Consider the following 9,780-nt stretch of genomic DNA (forward strand, 5'->3'; position numbering starts at 1 on the left):
GTGCTTGAGACACTGAGCTGAGCCTGGGCACAGAGTAAAAGGTCATTTGGTAATACAGTGCTCACTTCCCACACACCCATTTTCACTTGACTAGAAACTGCTAATAACTTAACACCAGCCCCAAACAGTGCACACGGGCCACAGATACTAATAGGGGGTTTCAGTAGTGGTTAGAGATGAAAGTATTAATGAAAAATAGGTGTGGGTGCATTAGGAATATGAAATAAGCACCTTCACAGAGCAGACTTTCAGCCACAGAAATCCCGACTGAATGGAAAGTCACAAGTGTCTGCAATCAGCAGTTTCCAGAGCTGATGCACTTGTCAGTCCTCCCTGGAAAATGAGGGGTTCCTCAGGCTTGAGCCCAGCCTGGGGATTCCTTCTGCACAGGCTGGGCACAGGCAGCTGGGAAAGGACACACCCTGCTGCTCCCACTGGAGCTTCATCTGATGGGACATCCCCTGCCTGGTGTCCACACCACCTCACCTGGGACTAGGAGTGTTCAAGGGACGTTATCAAACGTCACTCAAACCCAGACAGCTGTCCTGTGAATTCCAAGCTGCAGAAAACACATGGATGTGGGATGTCCTGCTTGATTTTCCCTTTCCAGGCTAAGGGATGCACCACAGGGAAGTGGAAGAGAAGGCATGAGGCAGTGCCCCTGCTTCTCAGCACAGCGTGTCCTTCTCATTCCCAGTGCTGCTCAGGTGTTATCAGCTCATTCTTTCTTTTTGTAGTTCCACCCACCCAGAGGGCTCTGAAAACATCATCCTTGGACAGCCTGGACCCAAGAGAGAAATGCCCCTTTATTTTTAAACTATTTTAAAATTCCATTATATTTTTAACCCACTCATCTGGAGCATGAGCCATGATCACTAGGTGCTGACAGAACCAGAAATTAGCACACTGGCTGTGCTTTGGGAATTGTCCCTGCAGCTGAGCTGTGGGGAAGAGGGCACAGCTTCAAGGGAAAAGAGGAGAGAAAGAAGGAAAGCAAACAGCAGGGGCATGCCAGTATCCTTGGAGGAACAGAGAGTCCTGTGAGTCCTCAAAGAAAAGGAAATTATAGGACTTTCAAGGATGGAGTCCCATTCCACACAGATTAAGACACAAAAATGCTGTTCCAGGTGCCCAGTCCTATTTCAAGAGAATCACGATGGAGGAAGCACTGGGAGAGAGAAAACAACGAGATGAAGGGAATTCTCCATCCAGTGGCATTCCTATTCTGGGCAGGGCTGTTCTACAGGGCACCAACTCCTTCCTGCAGTGCCAGATCTGCAGAGGGAGTTTGAGGAGGCCAGCAGAGAGCAGGCATGGCAAAGGGGACAGGGTGGCACAGGTGACAGCACCGTCAGGGTGTGCTGAAAGGTCTCACACAGTGGCAGTAGTGTCCCATCTGCAGGAGGAGCTCTGTCAGGGTGTGAGGTCAGCCTGCCTGAGCCAGCTCTGCCCACCCAAGAGGAGTGACTGCACAGCTCAGCAGCCTCTCACCACTTGGGGACTGTCCCAGAACCAGTGGTGGGTGGTGACAGCCTTGCCTTGGCTTCCAGATGCTGCTGTGTCACTGAGGTAACCTTTCCTCAGTCACTGGGGTTTTGGTTTCAGGCTGGTGAGTCAGGAGGACATGCTGATCATAATCATCACTGCAAAATGAGTTCTCAGTTGTAAGTCAGCCAAGTGTGATTGTGCCTGGTCAAGGACACCTTACAAAAATGGAAGCACACCCTTGAATGGATGAAGCAATGCCTGGTAGAAGGGTTTGGGCTGGTTGGCCAGATTTGGTTCACAGGTGATATTTTACCCTCACCAAATCCTTGTTGTGATATTGTCCTTCTGCTCACAGTAATTTTCCCCTCTTCGAAACCCAAACCAAAAATAAGGATAAAAATAATTCTGGATGACCTCAGGTCTGGAGTTCTGGCTCCAGAGCATCTTCAGAAATGACTTGGGATCACACAGTGTGCAGTTTTGATCCAAACTTGACATAATCATAATTTGAATATCTCCATTAGATTTGTTGTTTGCTAAGAGCAGTCTCCTGACACTCCTGTCTTCCCATCCTCTTTGTCCACCTTCAATCCCCTTTGGATCTAAACGCTCAACTTCACATTCCTCCTTATTTTTTTTTAGCTTAAGATCATTCCCACTTGGCTTTTCTTTGGGTAGCTGAGTTAAAAATTAAAGCCACAAGAGGTCCAGTCAAAAGTGCATAAATCTCTCCTATATTAAAGTTTCTAAGGTCATTCCAAGGTGATTATATTGAACCTCTTAAAATTCTACCTATTAGTAACAAAATATCATCCTGTTTGGTAAATGTAGTAAACCAAATATTCTTTTTTTTTTTTCTGTACCTCCACTATGTGACTAGAGCTAAAGGCAGAGCTGATGGGACCAAAACATTTCCAACCTTGGAAAAAAAAAAATAAATAAAAAAAAGCCAATCAGAACATTCAATTTCAACAAGTATCTCAGTGACAGATGGGGCTTCCCATTCCAGGCCACTTCCTCCGTGAGAGGGAATCCACGAGAATCGGAAGCACAACGCGGGGCCTGTGCAGCCTCTTGTGCTCATCTGGTCCCCTTCATGTGTGGAATGTGCAATTCCATCTGGCAGCCACGAGCACTCCCAGCACATTTGTGGGGAGAGGGATTGCAGAGCTGTGGGAGGCACTGCAGAAGCTCCTGGTGCCACCAGGGGAATGGGCACAGAAAATGGAACAATACCAGGTGCACGCTGTACAAATGGGGATTTGATGGGGCTGTGAGAGGTGGAGGTGGGGAAGGAATAAGGTTTTGGTTGCTGTGTTCTGTCGCTGAGCGTGGTTACGTCCTGCCCAGCAAAGGGCAGCTGTCTGCAGGCTCCTGAGAGCAGAGGTTGTGGCACAGGGCTGGAACTCCAGGAGGGACTGCACTGCTGCACGACTCTGAGCTCACCCCTCTTTGATCTGCTGCACTAAACATGATCCCTTTGGTTGAGCTCCGTGCTTTGATTACAGGCTAAAAGCCGCGTGTGTACTTAAACGCCCGAGCAAATAGAGTGAGCTGTTCTTGGAAAGCGAGCGCTCGCAGTTTAATTTATCTCACTTATCCCTCCAGTCTGGCAGCTTATAAGTAACTGCTATGATCAGAGACAAGTTGTTTCCCATTCTATCTGGAGGCAAATAATAGTTTCACAGAAAGGGATCTGACACTCTCTGTACCTAAGTGTTTCTCACACACGGAACATTTGAAAATCACGATTCAAGTGCCGGCTGTCAGGCGAGGAGTCAGCCCTGGCTTTTTGTGGGGAAGCTTCTCCCTGGACCTGAGCCAGCCCGATGTGCCATGGATCAGGTACATCCTGAGGGTAATGAGGCAGCAGCAACACAACTACCACTGTGTTCTTCATAATAGGGACTAATGGGGCATTGCTGGAGAGTGACGGATGCCACGTGTGTAATTGTGAGACGGATGTGTGAATTTAATAGGGCACAGATTAGAAAGTAATCAATAAGTCTGGGCCAGAGCCTTAATGGAGCTGATACAGTGAGGAAATGCTGCGTGGCAGATCTTTGGAAAACAGCTAAAATTCCTAAATGTGGCACCTTCAGGAGTGGTGGAGGAGGATGCTGTACCCCTGAGGATGCAGCCCCCAGAGGAGGGATTTCTGGATGTTCCTGAAATGCTGGCTCTCCCCTCAGGTAAGACACGCACCTTTTACTCAGAGACCAACATCTTTGGTGATGCTGCAGCTCAAAGCTGAGCTCCTTCCTTCATACCAACTAGTCTGGTGCTTGCTGGGCTCCTGACAGACCCACCTGCTCTTTTGGGACTTCCTCAAGAGCTGACACCAGAGCAAGAAACACTGCGTGGGTTAAAGCCCAAGCTCTGTTTTTACAGATGGATCCATTGGCTACAAAATTATGTGGGTTTTGAGTGAAAGCCCAGCCCAAAGGGTTTAACAAAACATGACTCAGTGATGCCCCAGGGCTGGGGGAGGGTTGCACCACGGGAGGGTATCTCCATCTTCTGAGAACACCAAGCTAGAGTGGATCTGTCCCACTGTGCACGAAGGATTCTTTATAAAACAAAGTGGAAAGAGGCACGTTACATCCTTTTATCTAAATGACACCAGCTTAGGTAATAGTGTTTTACTCCCTGTGGTGCTAAGCAAGGCATAAATCCTCTGAGAATTGAAGTAATAGGCATAAACCCTCCCCTCTCTTCTTCCCCCTGTGACTCCACTCTTCTCCACTCCTGTATTAATGGATATTTTATATCTGGAAGGAATTCAAGAGTCTGTAGTAGGTAGTTAAACATCCAGATGTATCAGTAATAATTATGCTCAGCTTGGGGAGGCGAGGCACTTGAATAACAGGCATGGTTTCCATGGATGGCTACAAGATTATAAACATAAAATTTATAAGTGGAATGGGAACATTTGGTTTATTTTCTCTTCTCTTTACAATCACTGCAGTTTAAATTGAAAACAGTGAAGGGTAGCAGAGCCAGGCAACAACCTGAAGACTGTAAACAAAATAATTCATGTCTTACTGATGGGATATGGTCATATAATCAGTAAATTAATTTAGTCTACTCTAGTTTCACCATTAACTTTCTATTTTCTCATTTCAATGGCATTTCCCTGCCCAGTTTATGTCTCTCCTCAATACATATTGTGCTATAAACCAGAAGCAAATATCTTGAAGGGTAAATAAAGAGGTAACGAGTCTACAAAAAAGATGTTATTGAAGTACATTAATTTCTACTTACTATCTTTTAAAATTTTCTTCATCCAAGATTCATTTTTACTATTTGATAGGTTTCCAATATAAAAGTAAAATGCCAAGATATTTGATTTTTACACTGTGTCCTTAGTACCTAACAGCACCAAATGTTTCCCTGAGACAAGACAAGTATTTATGACCTGGGAAGGGAGGAAAGGCTTGCGAGCCTGAGGGTATGAAATCAGGATGACTCAGAACAGGAGCTGGAAAATCACTTCAAAAGGTCTTCCTAGCCCTGACTGGGACAGTGGTTGTTCTAAGCCATGGTCTGGCAAGAGAGGAACCAATAATTCATATTGATTTAAAGCTGTCTTTGCTACAAAACAAAGCATCCATGATATCCATGTGCAAACCCTGTCTGTGCAATAGCGCATCTGTGAACGTGTGCAATTAGTGCAATTAGACAGCAATTTATATGTAAATGCCCATCCAGTCAAATGTGCCTTCACTTAACTTGTGAATGCACTGGAATATCATTTCAGAGGGGTTTTCTGCATTTTCAGAACCAGCCATTGATAACTGAATTGAAGAATCCCACAGTGGCAGGGCTCTGCCGGGGAGCTGTGGGCAGTGAGGTGCCAGGACACGGCTCTGTCCTGGCCATGACGTTCCCTGGGTGGTGCCAGGGAAGAATCCTGGAAGAGTGGCCTGCACTCTGCATGAGCTGCTTTCTCTCCTTGCATGGCAGAGCTGCTGTCTTGTCTCCTGGAGGATCTGAGGGGATGGAGCACCCCCAACTGCTGGCTCATGTGTGAGCTCAGGCTCGTTTCAGGAACCCCCTGATGTGGGTAAAACCCACCTGGTGGAAGTGTGATCTCCCATCAGCCAAAACCTGGGGCAGACCTGGGCTCTGGTCTTGTACAAGAGCAACGATTGGGTGTTAAATCTGGGAGCTCGGCACAGGGATGTGGATCATTGGCCATGATTGTCCTGAGAAAGATTAGGCTGTCACTCAAACCTCAGCTCTCAGCCACTGTCCTCAGGTGACCGTCAATTCCTCTTAGCCAAAAACCCCATGGTAACAGTTCTTTGTGCCCTTGACATGGCCCTGAGCACAGGAGGGCCTCAGCCTGTCCAGCTGCCAGAAAACCACAACCTCTCCCCTCACCTCTGCCTTGAGCTGGGGAATTTCCATGGGTGGGACCTGTAGCTCCATGAGAATTGAGAGAGCATCTCAAGGGTCTGCTGGATGAGGTAAATAAAGCACAACCTCTGCCCCTGACACCGGTTAGAGGAGCTCAAGTCTGTGCTCACGGAGCAGCACAATATTCATTTACCAAGAAGAGGATAAATTTTAATAGCAGGAATATTTTAACTGTTCAACATGCAAACAGGCTGCTGTGCTGATCTGATCAATGCTGCTTTGCAGACCACATTTGCCATGGTGCTATATATAGTGTTCCTGGAGTTTTATTTAATAGGATGCTACATTTGATCCTAATGTGCCATCTCAGAAATAATGAAGCAGAAAAGATCTTTATCTTCTGTGAAAGTTGCAGTTATTGGCAGCCATTCAGAAAAAAAATAAAAGTAATTGCACAATCTTTGGAGATATTGTATTGCTAACTGATTTCAGTGTGAAGCTTGGGTGGTTTTCATTCTGAGTTAATCAGGCAATGGACCATATATGTTGCAAATACATCACTTTCAGACACTCTCCACATATTGACAAATACAATTGCTGGGGCTGCTGTCTGAACCAAAGCTTTCTGTATCTTTGGATCCTTCTTTTGGGGCAAAATAAATAAATAAGTGAGCAGAAGAAGGAGGACTCTTTACAGCGTGCCAAAGCACTCCTCTCGCAGGAGCACAGCACCGTTTGCTACTCGGCTGCATTATTTTGGAGCAACTGATGCAGATGGCTCAGGAACTGGTGTGTTTGGGATTGCTCAACGTGCTAAATATAGAGCTGGGAGTGGAGACAGGGCCCTAAATTCAGCAGGACTCAGTGAGGCAGTGATTACATTTTAGTGCTGCTACCGTGGCACTGGAGCTGGACACCTTGTGAGGAGCCCCCATGGGGCAAGCAAAGAGCAAACCAGGAGTTGCTGAAGTGGCAGGAGGTACTGGGGAGAGCTCTGCAGGGTTAGCAGACCCTCTGAAGATGTGTCTCCACCACTCCAGCATCATGAAGGCTTCTCCACTGAGTGTTGAAGTCCATCCCCCAAGGACAGCACCTAAGGCATGGGGCTGTCTCCATGGGAGGGGAGGAGGCAGCCCCAGGGCCTCCAGTGAGTTCCCACTGCACTCTCAGTCTCCAGCTCAGTGAGCATGTGGGGGGAAATGCAAGGAATTTGAGGATTTTGAGAAGTTAGATTTTGAGTTTGTGCCTCAAAATGCAATTGGAGCTGCTTGAAACCTTCTTGTGAATCTAGTTCTACAAAACCTTTGAACACCAGGCTTTCCTGAGGGCTGGATGAGCTCACCCTTCTCTCCCTGAGGACTTTTCATTTTCTGAGCAGCAGAAGCCCAGGGATTCTGTACCCACATCCATGTGAAATTAGGTACTGTGCACACAGATGTGTGACACATGTGGGCATGGAAAAGCAGGAGCAGGACACTCCCAAGTGATTCCTGGCCCTGGAGTCCCAGGGGCAGCTGTGGGGACAGCTGCATTTGTCACAGAATCAGCTGGGAAGCAATCAGAGGTACCAGTGGATGGGTGGTTCCCTCATTGCTGGCAGTGATGCCTTAGGATTTTAGTTTTTATATTTCTCAAATCCTGTTCTGCATTATTGCATAACTCAGAGCTCCATGTAGAGCACCAGCTACTGTCCTCACATTATGGTCAGACAAAACAATCCCTGTAGGCCTGAAATTCAAGGACACTCTGCCTCAGGCCCTGAAAACAAAACAAAAGTGAGGGAGGGGGAGGAAACTCGGGGTAAATTACTTCATTACCTGCAGCTGTAATTGGAGCATTAACCCCTGATTTGTAAATGGACCAAAGCTATGTCTGTCTGAAAAACTCCTGACCATCACCCACCTTGAGTGTCGCCCCTCGGAGGCTTTTGGCTGTCCAGGGTGTACCTGTTTGAAGGCCTTTAATAAATACCCACTTTTTAGTCTCTTAATCTTGCCTAGTCTCTGTTCTAGGTAGGCACTCCAGGGCATCAGTAGCAGCTGCAGAGCCTCTGTCTCCTCTGTGTTCTGGCAGGGCTGGTTTTGCCACCATTCCTTCAGTTTGTGCAGGAACCTAGGAACGTTACCAAAAATCCATTGGTACACTGGTACATTGAACAGGAGGATTTGTCACACTTTCTCCCAGGGTCATGGGTAGAAAGCCCATCTGTTTCCAGCAATATTCCCTAAAGGATATTTGGAATCAACCTGGATCCCTTTGTGTACCTATAACTTGTTTGAAAGCTTCCTGAAACGAGTTCCTGAAAGCTTTCTGTGTCACTCACAGCTTAGAGCAGTTCCCACCTCAAAGCTGGGTGAAGTTGCTCATGGTCATATCCAGTCAAGTTTGGAAATGTTTTAAACATGGAGATGCTTGGGGTGTGTTCTCCTGTGCACACACGACATATGTAACGTGAAATCTTTGTGTCTTTATGTGTCCTGATTTGCACAGCCCAGAATTCCACCAAGAAGTTGGTAATTTGGGTTGATTAGAGGCTTTGCTGATGTTGTAAAGCCAGTGGGAATAGGACAGAAACCACCCCAAAAAGCATTACAAAGGCTGCATGCAGGAAGCCAAGCAAACGCTGCAGCAGCATCCTGAAAGCAGGGACAGCCAGCACTGGCACCGAGAACAAGGGCCCAGCTCAGAACATGAGGCCATGGCCTTCAGGACAGGAACCTGCAGAGCCTTTCCCCTCCCCAGGCTCTATCACAACCTGGAAATATGGGGTTTGTGACTCTGCTCCACCGTCTTTATAAAGAGTTCACCATGGGCTGCAGGTTTTTCTGTGAGTGCCCGTGAGCTGCAGCAGAGATAGAAAATAATTTGTTTTACAATGGAAACTTTCTGTAATGAGAATGGTGGGGCTGGGCTGTTTCTCAGCAGCCTCCAGGTGATGAGGTAACCTCCCTGACTCTGTCTCTTCAAGAGATGTCCATCCAGTGGCGTTACCTGCCTTCCTGTACAGTCCTGAAATGGTAAGTGAAAAACATCCTAAAAGGAAAAATGACATCTCACATGATAAACCCCCTTTTATGATCTTTCATACCCCATTAACAGCTTGGTGTTCATGGTCCTGGACACCAGGTACCTGCACTCAGCACCCTCCAAAAAGGAGAGTTGAGGATGGGCATGGAGCTCACCCTCCTGAGAGCTGCCAGGGGATGTAGCTCTCTACTGCCTGCTCAAGATCTCCTGCCTTTGTGAGGGTGTTTCCTGGGAGCTCTGGGGGCTCTGCTGGCTTGAATCCTCTTACTGTGAAGAGTTCCACAGGCTCAGTGATGTGTTCAGCAGCTTCCCCTCCTCTGCTTGGTCATGTAAATGTCAACCTGAATCATCAGGACAGAAGCAAGAGTATCAACAGCTGAGTTTCCTGTCCCAGCAGTGACATTTAGAGCATTATTCAAGCCAGTGATGGTGATAGGGAGGACTTGCAGGAGCTTATCAGAGGATCCAAATCACTCATGAGGAGCCTCATCAGAAGATGTGTGGTAAAGGGCACCAAATAAACAAAACTGTGCCAAAATCTGAGGTGTTTCAGTCTCAGTCACAGCACACATCCTCCTTGGGCTGTTCCCAGAGATCTCTCACCATTTCCCTGCCTTGGGCTGCCTCAGTGCTTTGGGACAGCTTGCCTGCACCCCCAGACACTTTGGGCTGCTCATGGATGCTCCATCCCTGCGAGTGTTCAAAGCCAGGTTGGACAGGGCTTGGAGCAGCCTGGGACAGTGGGAGGTTGAACTAGATGGTTTTTAATGTCCCTTCCCACCCAAACCATTCTGGGATTCTCTGATTCTGTGGAGAACTTCACGAATGCTTGTGGAGAGTGGGCAGAACCCCCCCTTTTTCATTGTACTCTCATCCCAGGGGCTCCAGACACCACCCCAGCCT

The 9,780-nt window shown here is 47.4% G+C and overlaps 1 long non-coding RNA gene across 1 annotated transcript; it reads right to left on the reverse strand.

The window, feature by feature from the left end:
* Positions 1-4,398: 4,398 nt before the first annotated feature.
* Positions 4,399-8,697, reverse strand: LOC111938324 (uncharacterized). Its single transcript, XR_002868939.2, has 3 exons — positions 8,606-8,697; positions 7,826-7,962; positions 4,399-4,506 (listed from the first exon to the last, which is right to left on the reverse strand). It is a non-coding gene; the product is annotated as an uncharacterized LOC111938324 (long non-coding RNA).
* Between the last annotated feature and the right edge of the window lie 1,083 nt (positions 8,698-9,780).

This window comes from Cyanistes caeruleus, chromosome 16, assembly GCF_971803275.1.
Source record: "Cyanistes caeruleus chromosome 16, bCyaCae1.hap1.1, whole genome shotgun sequence".
NCBI classification, from domain to species: Eukaryota; Metazoa; Chordata; class Aves; order Passeriformes; family Paridae; genus Cyanistes; species Cyanistes caeruleus.